The sequence below is a fragment of the Miniopterus natalensis genome, chromosome 3, assembly GCF_054644295.1.
Source record: "Miniopterus natalensis isolate mMinNat1 chromosome 3, mMinNat1.hap1, whole genome shotgun sequence".
Classification (NCBI taxonomy): domain Eukaryota; kingdom Metazoa; phylum Chordata; class Mammalia; order Chiroptera; family Miniopteridae; genus Miniopterus; species Miniopterus natalensis.
In genome coordinates, this window is record NC_142083.1 from 68017267 (window position 1) to 68034766 (window position 17500).

The following is a 17500-nucleotide window of genomic DNA, read 5'->3' on the forward strand; positions in this document are numbered from 1 at the left end:
AGTAGCTAAGAATCTATTTGCAGTAGCCTTGAAAAAAGGCTATAAACTTTTTAAGTAAGGTGGTGATTGTAAGAAATAAAATAGTAAATGGATGCAAGATATATTGTGGGTATAGAATCAGAACCAAATTATGCAATAGGACCAAGGAAAATCACAGACCAGAAGAAGGCTGCCATGATTACTAAAAATACAGCTTCAGGTACAGACAAAGATTTGGGGAGGGTAATAAATTCACTTTGGAACACTGAACTTGAGTCAGTGTTACTGCACAAAGATAGAGATGTCTAGAAGAAAATAAAAATTACTAGATAGAGATAATGTGTATGAAATATGGGGCTGGTCATTTTTGTGTTTATTGAATTTATTTAAGATCTGCCTCTTTCTGTAAGGAAAAGCAAAAAATGAACTAACATTGTGAGCTCTGATTCAGTGCCTACATCATGCTGAACACTTGACATGTTATTTCATTTAATTGTGACAACTATCCACCAACAGATATTATTAGCCACATTTTACAGTGAGAAAATTATTCAGTGGCATAGGTAAGCTCTCTCTGGCTCCAAAACTGTAGGACAACTTGCTACCTCTGAAAAGTTATAAAGCAGTTGCTTACAAAGAAATTTTTTAGATTATCTGTTTAAAAGGTAAATATGGCAACAAATGAAGATGCCAAGAAGGAAAGTGTAGATTGAGAATGACTGAGGGTTAAGTAAAACTTGGGAGAAAGACATACAAAAATAGGGATGAGTTATAAACAAGGTGTGGTCAACACATTGTTGTACTACTGAGAGGTTAAGAAATATGAAAACTAAGAAATGGTCATTGTAGTTGATCTATAAGGATTTAGTAATGACTTTTGAGAGGGAAGTTGCTTATAATAGAACAGAAGCCAAATTGCAAACAGCATAATGAGATAGGAGAAGAAAATTGAATTTAGCTTCTAGGTAATACTCTTCCAAAATGTTTAACACTAAAGATAAATAAAGAGCCATTATCTTTCAAGGGTGTAACAAGATTAAGGAAAGGAATATTTGTTGTTTTTGTTTTTGTTTTTCTCTATCAAAAGGAGGACTTAGCATCTTTTCATTCAGAAAGGAAATCAACAGAGAAAGAGAGCTGAAAGATCAGAGAGAGGGTAATTGATAGATCAAGATTTCAGAAAAGCAGAAAGAACTATATTTAGAAATAATGGTAGTGAGAGCACACCTTTCTCTGAAAACAAAACACAAGGACTTCTGATGACATAGTAAGTAGAAAAGCCATCAGGGTATAGAGGAGGAGTAATCTCTAACCAAGAAAAGCAGAGGGGGTCCAGCTGGGCGTGGCTCAGTGGTAGAGCATTGACCTAGGATCCAGGAGATAGAGGTTTGATTCCTGGTCAGGACACAGGCCCACATTGCAGGCTTGGTCCCCAGTTGGGGGCGTGCTGGAGGCAGCCGATCAATGAGCACTCTCTCATCATTGCTTTCTATCTCTCTCTCCCTCTCCCTTCCTCTCTCTGAAATCAATATCTTAAACAAAAAAAGAAAGAAAAGCAGAGGGGAAGTTCATATATACATATTTTTTCTTCAGTGATTCTTTTTATTTATACATTTTTAAAATTGATTTTTAGAGAGAGAAAGAAACAATGACGTGAGATCAGCTGCTTCCTGCTCACCCCCTACCGGGGATCGAGCCTGTAACCCCAGCATGTGTCCTAATCAGGAATTGAACCTACAACCTTTCCGTTTATAGTATGACTCCCAACCAACTGAGCTACACAGGCCAGGGTGGAAGGCCGTATCTTAATGTAGCCTCTCTGAGTTATTATAAAGTAGACAGTGTAAAAGACCAAATTGTAAGCCCCAAATATTTTGATTCAGCCTGGGTTAAAACTGTATGTAAAACCATATTTCCCAAGCCACCACAAGATGCAATGATCAACTCTGGAATACTTAACTATTTTAACAATGCAAAGCACTGGGCTAGTCATTAACCTTTTTGTAAATATAAGGCCACAAGTTGGTGACCATTTATGAATCAGTTACCACAAAAGCATAAAGATTAAAGATCATTAACCAAGTGGGAAGATAGTCCTATTTAAGTTAGATCTAAACATATTCTATATTTTGTCACCAAAGGGACCTCATACCTGGTCTTCAGTAATTCTGTTTTCTGAGGATGACAAAATTTCCTGTGTTTTCTGTTTTGTTTTGTTTTTTAAAAAATAGAGTTAATCTTATCTGCTATGGAAAGTAACATTAATCTCAGACCTTAAGCTATCCTTTGAGGCATGAAATTATATTAATGCACCACATGTTTTTGTAGGAAATTGTATTTGTTTTAAAGTGCTTTTAGTAGGAAATTAAGCTTAGTTATCTAAGCTTTAATAGACTGTCCAGCACCAAGATGGTTATTTCACTACATCTTCACTAATTTTTTTCTATAAATCTACCAGCATATGTGACACAAACTCATTGTCTTTATTTTTTTGTTACAGATTCTTTTTAAAATATCACATCAAATTTTGTGACTCAAATAAATTCATTTTTGAAACATAACACAAAGCCTATTTCTTTAAGAAAAGCCAGTACCTTCTTTATTCATGCGTAAATATTTAGGACCTAACATATGTTATGAGAGATGAAAAGCAGGCTGACTCTCACCTGGAGCATGAGTGACCCCAGCCAGAAGTGGGGGGAAAAAAGGAGTTTGTTTAATATTTTGGAGATAAAACATTCAGTTTGTTTATTGCTCTATAACTGTAGCTCTTGAATATGCATATTAAAAACACATCAGGTGTTATAATGAGTTTGATAAAGCACACATTTGGCTAATTACCATTTTTAATCTTACCTTAAATAATAAACAAACAAATCCTCCAGAAATGCTATAATTAAAACTATAAAATGAGCTTTCAAAAAAAATTAAAATTTAACCCCAATACTAATAAAAAATAATCATTTAAAAAGTTATATACTCATATATTGTACTTATTCTTATTTTCAAAGCTACCCAATTCACACGCAGATATACCAATATATGCAAGTGCTGTTTTCTCTCCTTTTCCTTAGACCGCCTTTCCCATGGCAGTTCTCAGCCTTTTCTATTTTCTTAGAAGGTCTACTTTTCACTTCCTAAAGAGGGAAGCTCTGGAGGGGAAAGGAGATGTAACACGTCGGATTTCTATGAGCTAGAAAGAAGTCTTGGTTAGGAAAACTGATTTGATTCCAAATGCCTGCAGCGTCAGAAGGCCCTACAGATGGCAGAGTGGAGCTGGGCCCGGTACCGTCAGCCTCGGATGACCGCTTGGCTGGGCCTTGCTTTGCTTGAGCTGTAACACATCAGTCTCTGGAACCCCTTGTATCAATGAGCAGGAACATGGTGACTATGAGGATGAAGAACCAATATGAGGGCTGAGACGTGGAATTCTAATTTCAACTCTGTCCCTATCTGCTCCTGTAATTAGATCACCAGCACTTATTGCCCAAATCACACTTAGCTCCTAAGTAATCCTACTTATACCTAAGATTGACACAATTTGGGTATGTGAGTCTATGGATCAAAGACTTAGTTAATCCATATTCTAGCTCTAATTTCTATGGAACAAAATTCCTATTGCCTATTTCATCAGCAAGACCAAATGTTCACACATAAAACAGTGTAAGACAGCGACTTATGGAAATAGTTCTGAAAACATTAGGCTTAGTATGTGGTACCTAAATTAGAAACCAATAAATATTTTCAGATTTTTGAGTTCCAAATGATTTTAAATGAGACCCTGAGACAGGTAATAATTTGACAGTCTTCTGAGGTCCTGATTTTCCTAATATCAACCCAGATGCCCATAAGGATGCGTGCAAATTCAAATCTAAACAAGAGTAATTAATGCTAAACATTGTCATGAACTAAAACTTTCCAAACTACAAGAAACCCTGGTATATGGTCAACATGTAGTAACCAACTAATCCCTACAACTTTTTACTCTGAATTGTAGAAATTCTGCAACTAATTCTCATTCATTAGCTTCTTGTTTTGGCTTAATAAAATTGTTACCAGGGGCTTCCTGTTAAGTTTTATTTTCTAGCTCTGTGCTAAACTTTCTTTTTCACACAATAAACATCTCCCTGTTACTCCCCCGAGTAAGCTAAGCCTCTGAATTTTAATTATATTTGCCCTAATCTTACTTACCCTATCAACCCTGTGGCCAGTAAAACAATAAATTTTAACTTTTTGAAAGTTACAAACCCTGTGAGACTGACAAAAGCCAATGACCCTAGTTCTAGGAAACTGTAGGCAAGTGCACACACACACACACGCGCGCCTTTATTTATGAGAGCCATATAACAGAATAGTTCAGAGTTTAGGCTTTGGAATTTCAGATTCTCTTCCTTGCAAGCTGTAATGTCATCATTTGTTTAGTCAGCATATTAAACTTATAAAAATCTATATGGGCCCATGAGTTGGTTATAAATAAGAACTTCTGCACTACATTTGCCCTGAGTAAGTGTATGGTTTTATGTCAAAAAATCCTCATAAAGGACCTAATCGTGGAGTTAGGTAGGAGAAAAGAGGTGTTTTTACTTGTAAGCTGGTTATGAATGTTTTATTAAATAATTTCTTAAAGATTTTTCTATAATTTCAGCATAGTTTTTTTTATATGATTCTAGCCAAACTTTTAGAAATACCTATCAATCTAGTATCTAGACACTGATTACCTCTAATGAGGGGTGGAATTATCAGATGCCTAATTGAACGCAGCCCCTGAACGTTATGAAGATTGTTCTCTATCCTTGGCGACAGAACTTAGCAATATGTCACCTTCTCCACACATATTACTATGTTTCTAAAATATGCTTATGCCATAGAATTTTTTTATTTTGCTTAGATGTGTTCTTAGTCTGTATATGTACATATACAGTTATAACATAGTATCTTCAAGTTCAGACAAATGTGAATTTTTGGTAATTCTCTTTTCAAACATAGTTTGGATCACAATCAAATAAGTACGGTTCTAACAACAAACTCACTAAAATAGAAACATTATCAAGTCCTGTCTAATGGCCACCTTAAAATGATTTTATTATTTAAAATTTCAGTCTTTTCCCAAATACTGTTTCCTATGGCAGTGATTTTTAACCTAGTAGTTGCAGCCTCAACACCTGAGGAGTATGACGCGTGCTCAAATCACAGCAGGAAATCTCATCTAGCTGGGAAACAGTGGAGGGTAGAGGAGGTGCCACAGTTGAGAATCACTACTCTGTAGTCAAGTATTTACTCATGGTCCATGTCATGGTGTAAGAAGGAACTTAAGGTACTAGCTAATCATGAAAGGACCTTCACTCTTTCACTATACCCAAAAGAGAAATGAGTCAGGGTATTGCCTCAATTATAATAGGCCATAACATATATGTGGTAAGGGGATAAACGTGTTTCTTTAAAAAAAATCTGTGATTTACATATCGGGATGCTTAGCTGATCATTCTTAACCTAAGACTATATACACCATGTCTTTATTACTAAGCGGTCTATTGGAGTTTGTACACAGATCTGTTTCCAAGTGGACATACCTTAGAGAGTTTGGAAATACACTGAGAAAACAAACACAGTCTGAACAGAACTCAGGATTAAGTCATGCATATGTAGAAATACCTTCGCTGGGAGATGATATGTAAATCTGTACCTGGAAAAACTAGGTAGCCTTCCAATCCAATCCAGTCTGAAACCAGGATATAACTTAATCACTTAGTTATTTGGTAACATGTCTGTCATGAGAAGATGATAAATAGGAGCTAGGGAGGAAGAATCGATCAGTTTATTCCTCCATCCTGGCTACTGGAAAGCTCAGGTTCAAATTTATAGCCAACCTCTGCCAAGCATACAGGATTTCATAGACTTGTATTTTCAGTGTAAACATCAAGTTACCCACCCCTCCACACACACACTTTTTTTTCCTTCTTGGATCCCGTTCTCTTATTTAAAATTTAAAAATATTATTATGATTTACTGTATTATTATAAACAATTTAAAATTACACATTAAAATGATAAACATTTGTGCTTATATGGCTCTGTACAGGAAGGAGGGTTCTCTGCAGAGCAGATGTGAGTATGTCTGTAAGGTGACTCTCCAAGTACCCAACACTATTTACATCCCCAGAGGACCTGAGCATTTCAGACACTCAAAGCTTGATTCCAATGACATTATCGTCCCACAACTATCCCCCCTGCCTCTATTCCTAAGCGGCTTTTGGGTACTAATTCACATTTTCTCCATAAGACAAATTGTGCTGACCAGTAGACATGAGTATTCTGGTATGCTTGGCCTTATTTTCTTTGTAAATTTTAAAATTCACATTCCAGTCTATTAATTGGCCTCTTCTGAGTTTGATTCACATGAGACAGTCCTCTAAAACTTTACCAATTTAGTGATCTGGTAGAATTTGGTTGCTGATCATATGCAGGTAATGAATGGCCCCTGAAGACTTTATTATACACCCAAAGCCCTGCCCTCTGTGGGGCAGGTAACCAGAGCAGCCAGAGAATCGAAAAACTTCATTACACCTTTACATTCACAATTCATTATTAATATATTTTGAAAAGTCCTTAAATGTGAATGTTTCTCAGCACAAAATCTACTTCCATGCCATTGGTGGGGAAAATGGTGCGACTTACCCTAGACACCATAAGTACAAACAGTTTTGTTTAGGTCTGAAATCTACCAAAGTAGCCCAATCTGACATTTTCTTTTCTTTGCAAAAACCTTATTTATTTTGGGCTGTTTTGCCTTTGTCTAGTAGGTTTGTCTTTTATTTATTCCCTCATCTAACAAACATTTATTGAGCACCTACTATGTGTTAAATGTGGTGCTGGGTGCTAGATCCTGCCTTAGGAAACAAAAAGTCTAGTGAGGAATACAGATATTTTTAAAGCACATGAATCAATGTGTTCTTACAATTGTGATAAGAAATATGAGAAAAAATAAGTGGATGCTAAAGTAGAAAGTAACAAGGGGGAGTACTGGTGTTTGATTCTAGAGCCAGAGCACACCCCTTTCCACACAAAGAAATCACCTTTTAACTGGGTGAACACAGGTGCCTGTTTCGTTGGGAAAGGACCAGTTAATGCCCGTTGTCCCAGCATAATTATTAATAGAGCCTCCTTTCCACTAAAAGTATCCTGGTCCGGATAATAAATTATAGGGTTACACTAATTTTAAACAAACTGGAAACTTAGTAAACTGCTAGGTCCTCTAAGGGCTAATGACTCTTAAGTACTTTGGAAAACATCCTGAGGTGAAGAGGAGCATTAGTAGTGTAATGGGCTGAGATTAACTTTGTTCCTGGCTCGATTTCAGAGGAAAAAAATCACAGCTCAAACATAATGCATTTAAGGGCATGAAATCAATGTTGGGTGAAGAGAAATGAAGAAAGGACTCTTCAGTAAATAAAACTTGAACCCTTTTTGACACTGTGAAGACAAAATTAGCATAAGAGAAAAACCCTAAACCTTCAGCATAATGGAAACCTAGAAACTTTTTGTGTGAAGGCAGATATCAGAATGTAGTCATAAAACAAGCCAAGTGAAGGAACCTTGAAAACCAGCTGCCCCCTTAGAGGAAGGGATGCCACGGGACACAGACGTGAACAGCACACCTGGAGGCTGGGCATCACCATATTGCATGACGCAAAAAAAACAAAGGCCGTGGACACAGGCCACTTGTGTTATAGTCACGGTTGCCCAGGCACATCATTTATTCTCTCTGGGCCACAGCCCCTTCAAATGGAATCCCAGGATCAAAATACCCCGCCTATAATCTCCCAGGGTTGTTGTGAAGATTATAAATACAGTCCTATAAGCTATAAAGGGCTTTGCAGATTTAGTTGTTGTTGGTAACATTTTCATTAGCCTAGCCTGTGATCTAAGCAAAAAGGTCTAATGCTACCATGAAGTTGTGGCAAGAAGTGTCCATGTCCTTTCAGGTTGAATGAAGGGAATCCTGATTTGAGTTTTGTAGCTCTCATATTCCTCCCTTCTCTGGTTCCTCAAATCCATCAAATCAAATACAAAAGAAGGTGGTAATTAGGCAACTGACAAAAAATAGAGCTTTACACACACTCTGGTTTGGGCTGAGGACGTTATATCCATAAAAGACGGTATATACCATGGATACACAAATGCCTTCCCTTTTAGGATTGGATTACTACCAACCTAAACAGGTTCAGCAACAATTGTTCCTAAACAAATAAACACATTTGAAATGAGGAATATAAAGCTGAGAGTGAAATCTGAGCTTGTAGCCTGGCCGGGTGTGTCTCAGCGGTTGAGCGTTGATCTGGGATCCAGGCCATCGGGGTTCGATTCCTGGTCAGGGCGCATGCCCGGGTTGTGGGCTTGATCAATGACTCTCTCATCATTGATGTTTCTCTCTCTCTCTCTCCCTCTCCTTTCCTCTCTCTGAAATCAATAAAGACATATTTAAAAAAAGAAAAAAAAGAAATCTGAGCTTGTAAAATGAGCATGGTTATTATTAGGAATAAATGATCCAGCATGGGTACTGTGAATGGTAGCACTTAAATGGCAAAAACTGGAATCTTGAAAAGTTCTACACAGACAGGCTAGTATTGTTTTATTTTCAAGCTGGACAAAAATATTCTTGAATAAATACAAGAGATCCATCAAAACCTTCCTAAGGAATGAAGTGAATTTGGTAGACATATTGAATGAATTCAGGTAAGCTAGGCCGCACACACACAAATGTGTAAGACAAATACCAGAGACATTTATCTCTTGCTCACGGAAGTATCCAAATAGGTGCTCCTGATTGGAAAAGGCCCTTCTGCACATGGTGGCTCAGAGATTCCCCTTTGTGGCTCTGCCTTCCCCTTGGACCTTACCATCAGTTGCCTCCAATCCATTCAGCCAAGGAATTGGGGAAAAGACTGGAGGAAGCCCATGCTCTTTTTTAAAAGCAATGGCCGGGCCCGGCCGGGCGTGGCTCAGCGGTTGAGCGTCGACCTGGGATCCAGGCAATTGGGGTTCGATTCCTTGTCAGGGCACATGCCCCGTTGCAGGCTTGATCAATGACTCTCTCATCATTGATGTTTCTGTCTCTCTCTCTCTCTCCCTCTCCTTTCCTTTCTCTGAAATCAATAAAGATATTTAAAAAATAATAATAATAATAAATAAATAAATTAAATAAATAAATAAATAAAAGCGATGGACTGGAAGAAACACCACAGCATGTCCTTTGATTTGATTGTCTAGAACCCAAGCTCATGGTCACACCCAATTCCAAAAGAGTCTGGGAAAGGGTTCTCGTTGGGAAGAAAAGAAGAGCATGAATTTTGATGAACAGCTAGCATTCTCTGCTACAGAGAAGATTTCTAGTTACATAAATGTTATGTAAATGGCCAGGGCCAACCTTAGAGTGTAAATAAGAATAAAAAGGGAAATAGGAGCCTTGGCTGGGTGGCTTAGTTGGTTGGAGTGTCATCTCATACACTAGAAAGTTGCGGGTTCGATCCCCAGTTAGGGGTGAATATGGGAGGCAACCGATCGATGTTTCTCCCTCACATTTCCCTCTCTCTCTTCCTCTCTCTAAAATCAATTTTAAAAAAAGAAGAGAAATAGGCTATGAAAGGACCGGCTTTCCATTTGCAGCTTTCCCTACCCTGCATCGTGCCTAACAGAGTCCGCACACAGTTCTTTGCAAAGCTTACAAAGCATGAACGAGGGACAGACAGTTACTCCTCTGTGGCAATTCTTTATGTCTAATACTTTGCCAACAAGTAAAAGGGATCAGTTTAAGGCATTTTGGCCTTGTGATAGTATTAGAGAAAAGTCTTTGGCCAGAATGTGGGCAGATCCATTCCCAGTAACCTATACAGTACCCTGGAATCCATAAGCTTCCTAGAATTTTTCACTTGAAAACTTCTGTACACCTTGGCAATGATCTGCAATGAGCACAGTTTTCAACCACAGAGTTTTAGGAACTCTAGACATTGAGACCTTTGGGCCCAAAACCAATTTAAATTATGCTCCTACTCCTCTCATCATTCTGGAAGGTGATCCCTGACTTAACCACAAACTACTTTGAAAGTGGAGAAGCCACTGGGAGAGAAGAAAGTAGGGCTTGGCTGCAGGCTCCGTGTTTAACTGAAAGGCAATACCTCAGGAAATTGTGAAACCACCCGCAGTTAAGTAGATGGTGTGAAGATGGAGAATATTATCTAAAAATACAAGACTCTGGCAGAAAAAGTTACTTTTCAGCTACCATTTATGTCTCTGATTGTCTGTTTATTTTTCTCTTTCTCAAAATAAGAAATTGAATTCTTAGATTTAATCTTTCCTTAACTAGCATAACAACAGATTTATCATTTTGATCAAATTATACTTTTAATGCAAGGGACAGGATATTTTCAAGAAAATCAATACAATGATACACTGTGGACTTTAACAGAACAAGGGAAGGGAAGCCCGAAAGGGTTTTTGGATAAAATATGGCAGAAGGTGAGGGAATGTCAATGGATTGGCGATTTTTGTTGGAGTCAGTGAGGTGCCAGTCTTAACCCTTTTCTTACATGGGAGCCAGACTCAGATGTAGACCTCAAATAGGAGACTAATTTCTGATAAAGCTGGATTGGGAAACACAGCTTGGATCTAGAGCCAGAGTGAGGTTCCTTAAGTGACACCCTGATTCTGACTGACTTGCCTGTCCACCTATAAGGTGGCTGATCTGAGAGGGAGCTCCCAAGAGCACCCTAGAAGAGTTTGGAGGGGAGAGGAGTGGAATGTGGGTACATGAAAAGGAAAGGCATACATGCAAGAGTCTGGGTGATGACAGATGACCTGAGAGACTTGCAGTCAACTATGGAAACAGAGACCAGAGGCAGAATGGATTTGGTCCTGATTTTGACAAAATTTAGGCCTTTACACAGGGACTTGAGAGGGTTCAGCTGAGGGCAGGCTGGAGGCACATTAGCCCTGTCTGGTTTTGAGTCCCACACTGAGGAGGGTGAGTAATAGTCAACGGCAGGGAGCAATTAACCAGAAGCATGTGATTTTCACTGGGGGCTATGGGATTGGCAGCAGCAGCTGGCCTTCTTCATGGTTAGCAGTGCTAAAGAAAAATTGCTTGTGACACTTGTTAAAGAATGGAAAGGCAGACTTTATTTGGAGGAACTATTGTGATAAGTGTAGCGGCCGCTGCAGTGGGGTGTTGCAGTAAGACATAATTTGGGCTCAACTCCGAATAGAAGGAGAAGTTGGAATTTATAATTAAAGAGAAGGATGAGAGTCAGTGGGTGAAAGAACACTTTCCTGGTGTGGTTAATTCAGTAGCCTAGTCAGATTTTTAAACCCTGAAATAAGAACTCAACTCCACCTGCCTCATTCTTAATAAATAACCTCACCACCTACATCTCAGAGAATAGAGGCTATCAGGTAAGAATTGCCCCAAACTCCCACCTAGACACTATGTATTTGTCTACAGCTAAATTCAGGTAGATTATCTGGATATCTTTGGGTATATTGCTGAAGAATCAACTTGGAAGCATTCATTCTGATCATATTATATTGAGCCACAATATAAATGCACAGCACCTCACAGATATACATGGTGTCCCCAAAAATGTATACACACTTTAACAGCTGATAGCTCAATTTTGAAAATGAAATGTATTTTAATAAACACTGCCTTTATAATTATTCAAAGTGTGTATATACAGTTTTTGGAATACCCTATATAATTGTTAGGTTCTTATACCAGAGACTGAGGTCCCCAACCCATCGTCCATATTGCCACCGGAGTGATCCTACCAAAATACAAATCTGAATATGTCACTTTTGTGATTGTAAGGCATCAAGCACCTTGGCTGGGTTCAGGAACCCCTCAGTGCTGCAAGACCTCACTGCTCCCTACTTCTCCAGCGTTACCCCACACATAGCCTTTCCTCCTCCGAGCTCAATTAGTTTGCTTCCCGAAACGCATCATGCATTTCACACATCATGCATTTTCCACATGCTGATTCTTAAGCCTATAAGTTTTCTTCCTGTCAAGACTTTACTTGGTTTAAGTTTTCTCCCCTCTAAGAAATATTTGAGCAAGATGCCCCTTCTCAATGTTCCCATATCCTCTTACACATACCCCTTTCCTTGCTTTTATCTTACTATATATTTAGTCTTCATTTACTAACCTACTTCATTCAGAGGGCATTATACAGTATTAGGTGGACACATTGCATTTTGAATAGGAACTACGTGAAATAACATGTGCTCAAAATATGAGTTAATAAATAATTGTCTACATATTTACAACTTATCTCCCTAGGTCCAAAAAATTTAAGAATATATCTAATTTTTGCATAGTTTAGTTTATAATACTAAGAAAGTTCACAATTTAAATTTATCCCTTGATAATTATTTTTGTGCATAGAAGCAATCCTTTTAAATAACTTTGATAATAGCTAACAGTTCCTATCCTGAGTCAGGCACCATGCTACAGGCTATATAGGGTGTCCCCCCAAAAATGTATACACACACTTTGTATAATTATAAAGGCAGTGTTTATGAAAATATATTTCATTTTTAGAATTGAGCTACCAGCTGTTAAAGTGTGTATATATTTCGGGGGATATCCTGTATATACCTCTCTTAGTTCTTAATAAAACTACCCTTACAGTTCTCATTTTAAAGATGAAAAACCAGAGTAGAGGTTTCTTTCAATTTATTTGGTTGATAAATGTGGATTTTACACATCCTGTTTGTTTTAAATAGTTCCCACTTGGATTCCAACTGAAGAACTAAAATATAATATCTGAAACACATCACATCTTTGGATAAAAATAAAAATATCTTGATCTTCTAGTAATTCAACTTCTGCTTACTTCTATTTCCACTTACTACTATTTCTATTTGCTTCAATAAGCCTCCGGTGACATTTCTCCTAACTCGCCAGTCCCTGTTTGGATCTTTCTTTTCCTTCAGTTTTATTAAGAGTCTCAAAGCTTAGACTCACTAAACAGCAATTGGACCTCTGGTGCTATCCAGATCACTCAAAAGGTATATCCCTGCCTGGTAGATTTTCGATAGAAATAAAATAAGATGACATGAAAGGAGCGAGAAGATGAATGGCTTGAGCTGATGGGCAGCATTTGGAATTGGGTTTTGTTTTCTTCGAGAACTACAGTGTCATTTTTCTTCTTCTCCTCCTGTCTCTGCCGCTTCTGTCTTGGGGATGTCTTTTAATGTGAAAAATTGAGTAATAGCTTCATAAGAAGAAGTCCTGAGAAAATGCCTCCTGGATCCCGACTTAGCCTCAGTTCACATAACCTGCTCCCATGGAGTAATGGGCTTTTTTTTTTTCTCTTATTCAATTAGCCCTCAATTATGACCCGGGAAATCAGTCTCCGGACTAAATGGGAGTGAGGTGCAGGCAAGACACACAAGACACATCATGCTTTGGCCTTGGACACCTTTGGGTCAGTTGTTTCTTCTTTAAAAGAGTCCTGGTGAGGTAAGTTCCAGGTTTTCATAATGTTCACTTAAGCTATAAATCCGAAGCTTCCAGTGTCTTTTTGCTAGGACTAGAAATTGGTCACAGGTGAGGTTACACATGAATCAAGGGCTAAAAGAAACTAAAACAGGCAAAACTGATTCTCAAAACCCAATAAAATCCAAGTGCTACCATACTTATTTTGCAGGCATTAAACAGCAGTGTGCATAAAGTAAGGTTGCAGGGTGAACTCGGCCACACCAGATTCCTCTTCACTCTCTCCCGCCCACCCTCCTCCTCCAGCAGTGACCAAGGGTCAGCTCCAGCTGCCTCCTCTCGGTGGAGCTTAGCGGGTGCAACCTGGCTAGGAATTGAAGTTCTATGTGGAGCTATGTAAATATGAATATTCACCCCTACACATTCTGATTCTTGGTCTAGGAGAATCTAGATTTTTGAAAATCTCTACGTATGGTACCCCCTACTGGCCAAAAACAGAAGGAACCTGAAGAAAGTTCCCTCCTCCATTGACCCCTACTCTTAACATAAAAAAAGGCTCCAGGATCCTGTGAGAGCCTAGAACTGACATGGATCTGTTTTACTGAGGGTTCTTAGCATTTTCTGATGCTTTCTGATACTCAATTTGCCTTGTGAATTAAGGCCAATTTTATAAATCAGGTTCCCCTAACTTGCAGCATGGGTTCTATTTTCTCGCCCCTCCAATGGGCCTTGGCATCACCTACAATACCAGCTCCTCTTAGAAAGACAGGAATTGGGAAATTGGCAAATGCTACAATTCAATATTTTCCTTCCCCCATGAAACATTTACCAGCACCCCACTGAAAACAGATGATAGGCAAGCAAAAGAACCTGGGAGGCCTGTCAGAAAGCATCTGCAGTTTTCTGGGACAGACACAATGGTGGCTTGAGCCAGGGCGTTACCCGTGGAAATATACTATGTGCACTGATTGGCTATGTTCCTAAGATGTGGCACCAGGAGAGGTGCAGAACCACAAGTGGGGATTAAGGAGAGACATCAGAAACTGGACAATGATACTTATCAAGAAGAGGAAGAGAAGATGAGGGGCAGGGTATTTTGGTGAGGATTGTGGTGGGGAGATGCCTGGAGCAAGGGTTCCTGCCTGCTTTGTGGTGCTTATTAAATATGCAAGTTGGTAATTATATTAAAAGCCAGGTAGTGGTTATTTTGGGGGGGAAGGAGGATGATGTGATTGCAAAGGGAGACAGAGAAGGTTTCTGGGGAGCTGGCAATGCTGAAGTGGCCTGTATGTGGTGACATGGAATGTTATTGCATGATAATTCATCACGCTGTACATTTTTGTTTAAAAATAATAATAGTCTCTGATATCAAGAAATTAACAAGCTAACTAGAGATTCACAGCTACCAGAGATAAAGAAAAGTAACCAAGCCCCACACTGTATGATGCTGACTGTTGGAACAAGAGGAAGTTAGTGATCGTAGGTAGCAGTGGGAATTTTTACAGCTTGAAGCAACCAGAGGCGTCTACATGGGCGGTGTGGGGCTGAATTGGAATGGGAGGACGGCTTGAGGGAACAAAATCCCAAAACAGCTAAATCCCAAGACAGCTAAATCCCTCCAGCTGATGACGCTGCCCCAGGTAGTTTAATTTGTGTACTTGCCCCCCTCTACCCTCCCTGATATACTCTTATCTCAGATACTTCCCCCTCTCCTGGCCAAAGAAAGGGGGGGGGAGAGACTACTTCCTCTCTTTAAGAATTTTCTCTCTTCTCGTTTAATGAGTGGGGGAGAGAGAGGAAGAGAAACTGTTCCCTGACTTCTATGTCTACTACCACAGAGGAAGGAATCTTCTCTAAACCACAACCCTCTCACTCTGTGAGTCGCTCCTCCTGGTTTTTGATGTGCTAAAGAGGAAAACAAAGGAATCTGGAAAATACCATACCAAGCTTGGTTTACATGGTTATTCTTCCTGCTGTAAAATTCTATTGTGCATGTCAGGAGGTGACATTTCTACTGATTTTCTTTCTGTAACCAAATCTTAATTTTCCTCTAGGCAGATGGATTCCTCAGGTAGATTAGGCAAAATTAATGTGCTAACAGAGGCAACAGAGAAAGCATACTACTAATAAAATATTGACCCCAGTATATCATGTGTGGTGTCTTTAAGAAATCTTTTAAGATCATGGAAAAATGTTGAGATGCCAGAATGACAGAAATTTATTTACCAATGTGAGATAGAGCTGCAAATGTAGGGATCTTCCCATTAAAATGAAAACATCCCCACAGTCACCATATACCCAGCCACACTTCCTTAATATAATACATGGTACTGCCCATTAACCTCAGCTCAAATTTTAGATATAGCCTAACTCTGTAAATAAACCCACATTCATATGTATGTATATATACATATATATACATATGTATATTATATATATACATATAGAGAGAGGGAAATGCTTTTTATCTGTCTTGCTATTGTTTTGATTAATTTTGAGTAATTCTTGTGTGGTTAGCATGTTTGAGGTTTAAATTATAGCTTTTTTTGTCTTGTTGATAGATTTGAATGATTTTCACTCATGAGCTGGTAATTAAAATTTCTGGCCCATTTATTTGTAAGACTTTCTACTCAAATGGTCCTTTTGCCAAATCTGTACCTTTTTAATTTATTTAGGAACAAGAGCCTATACATTTATTTCCTGTTCTGCTGCCAAAGTTAGCCTCCTGGAGTTTTTTAAAATGTGGGTTTCTGCCTAGTGACAACACAAAGGCAGAACATCAAAAAGAGAGAAGGGCCCTGCTTCTCCTGGCTCCTAGCTCATTATTAAAACTGTCTGCACCAACGATAGTCCAGACTCGAGTTTTGTGTTGGGGGTTTTGCATGTGCATGCGTGCAAGTTGATAAGGGCACAAAAGTACAAAGTTGGCAAGTGCACATGGAAGGGGGAAAAATACGCACCCAACACAACAGTTGTCAGGAGGCGTGTGTCACGTTCCCCTGCCCCGCAGGCTGGCTGCGGCGGGGCTCCCACGCTCTCGCTAAATGGCACCCAGCACTGTGAAGCATTAGGTTTTTAGAAGTGAAGTTAAACTGATAAATTAGACCTCATTTATTGAACAGCAGTTAGAGCCGATTGCCTAGGGAGTCGTTTGACACCTTTGAAGACCCTGCTAACTTAATTGGTGATAGTTTGGGGGCTGAAGGAAACATTTAAGGCAGGAGCAGCAGGACACCGTGCCGCATGAAAATGGAGAAGACAAGCATTCGCTCTGACAAGGGGAGTCATCTATAGATTTTTGTGTCCATTGTTTTCGCTTATTTGTGTGTGCGCTTTACTCAGTCAATCAAATATAATTGACACCACTGGGTTCTGTTGTTTGGTAGATGACAGGCACTAATGCAAGGGAAAAATGCTGGAAGTAAACTTCCCCCTGAAAGGCTGTGAAAAGGTTTTTCCAGCGGGCCTGTGACATTTTTTGCTCAATTGTATTAATTGATGTAGTGACAAGGCACTTGGAAAGATGATGGATACTGATCACTACACCCTTTTTAAGGTTGGGTTATATCTTGCGATTAGCATAAAGCACTTGTTTGTGCAAGGAGCCAGCAGCAGGCAGATAGAACAAAAGAAGAAATAAGGCAGCATGCACCCGGCAGGAAGAGCATTGGGTTGGCCCTGTGAGGGTGTCAGGGCCGCATGGGAGATGGCTGTGTAGTCAGAGACAAGCTCCCAACTTGGAACGTAACATCTACTCCCTTAGGCCTATGGTCTTTGAGGAGGTTCTGCCCCAGTTTTTAATCATTTGCTCAGACCCACAAATGGTTCTAAGTTTTTCTAAAGTCCTGATGCTTAAATGTCAAGAGAGAAGACCGAGGGAACTTTCCCAGCATAGGGGCACCCTGGGACTGGAACTGCCAAATCATTCAGGCTAAGGGAGCTATGGGTTTTCAGGATGCTCATTTCTCAGAGTTAGTGACAGTGGCAATGATGCGTTAGCATAAGCCACATGGCTTAGCAAGGCAGTGCC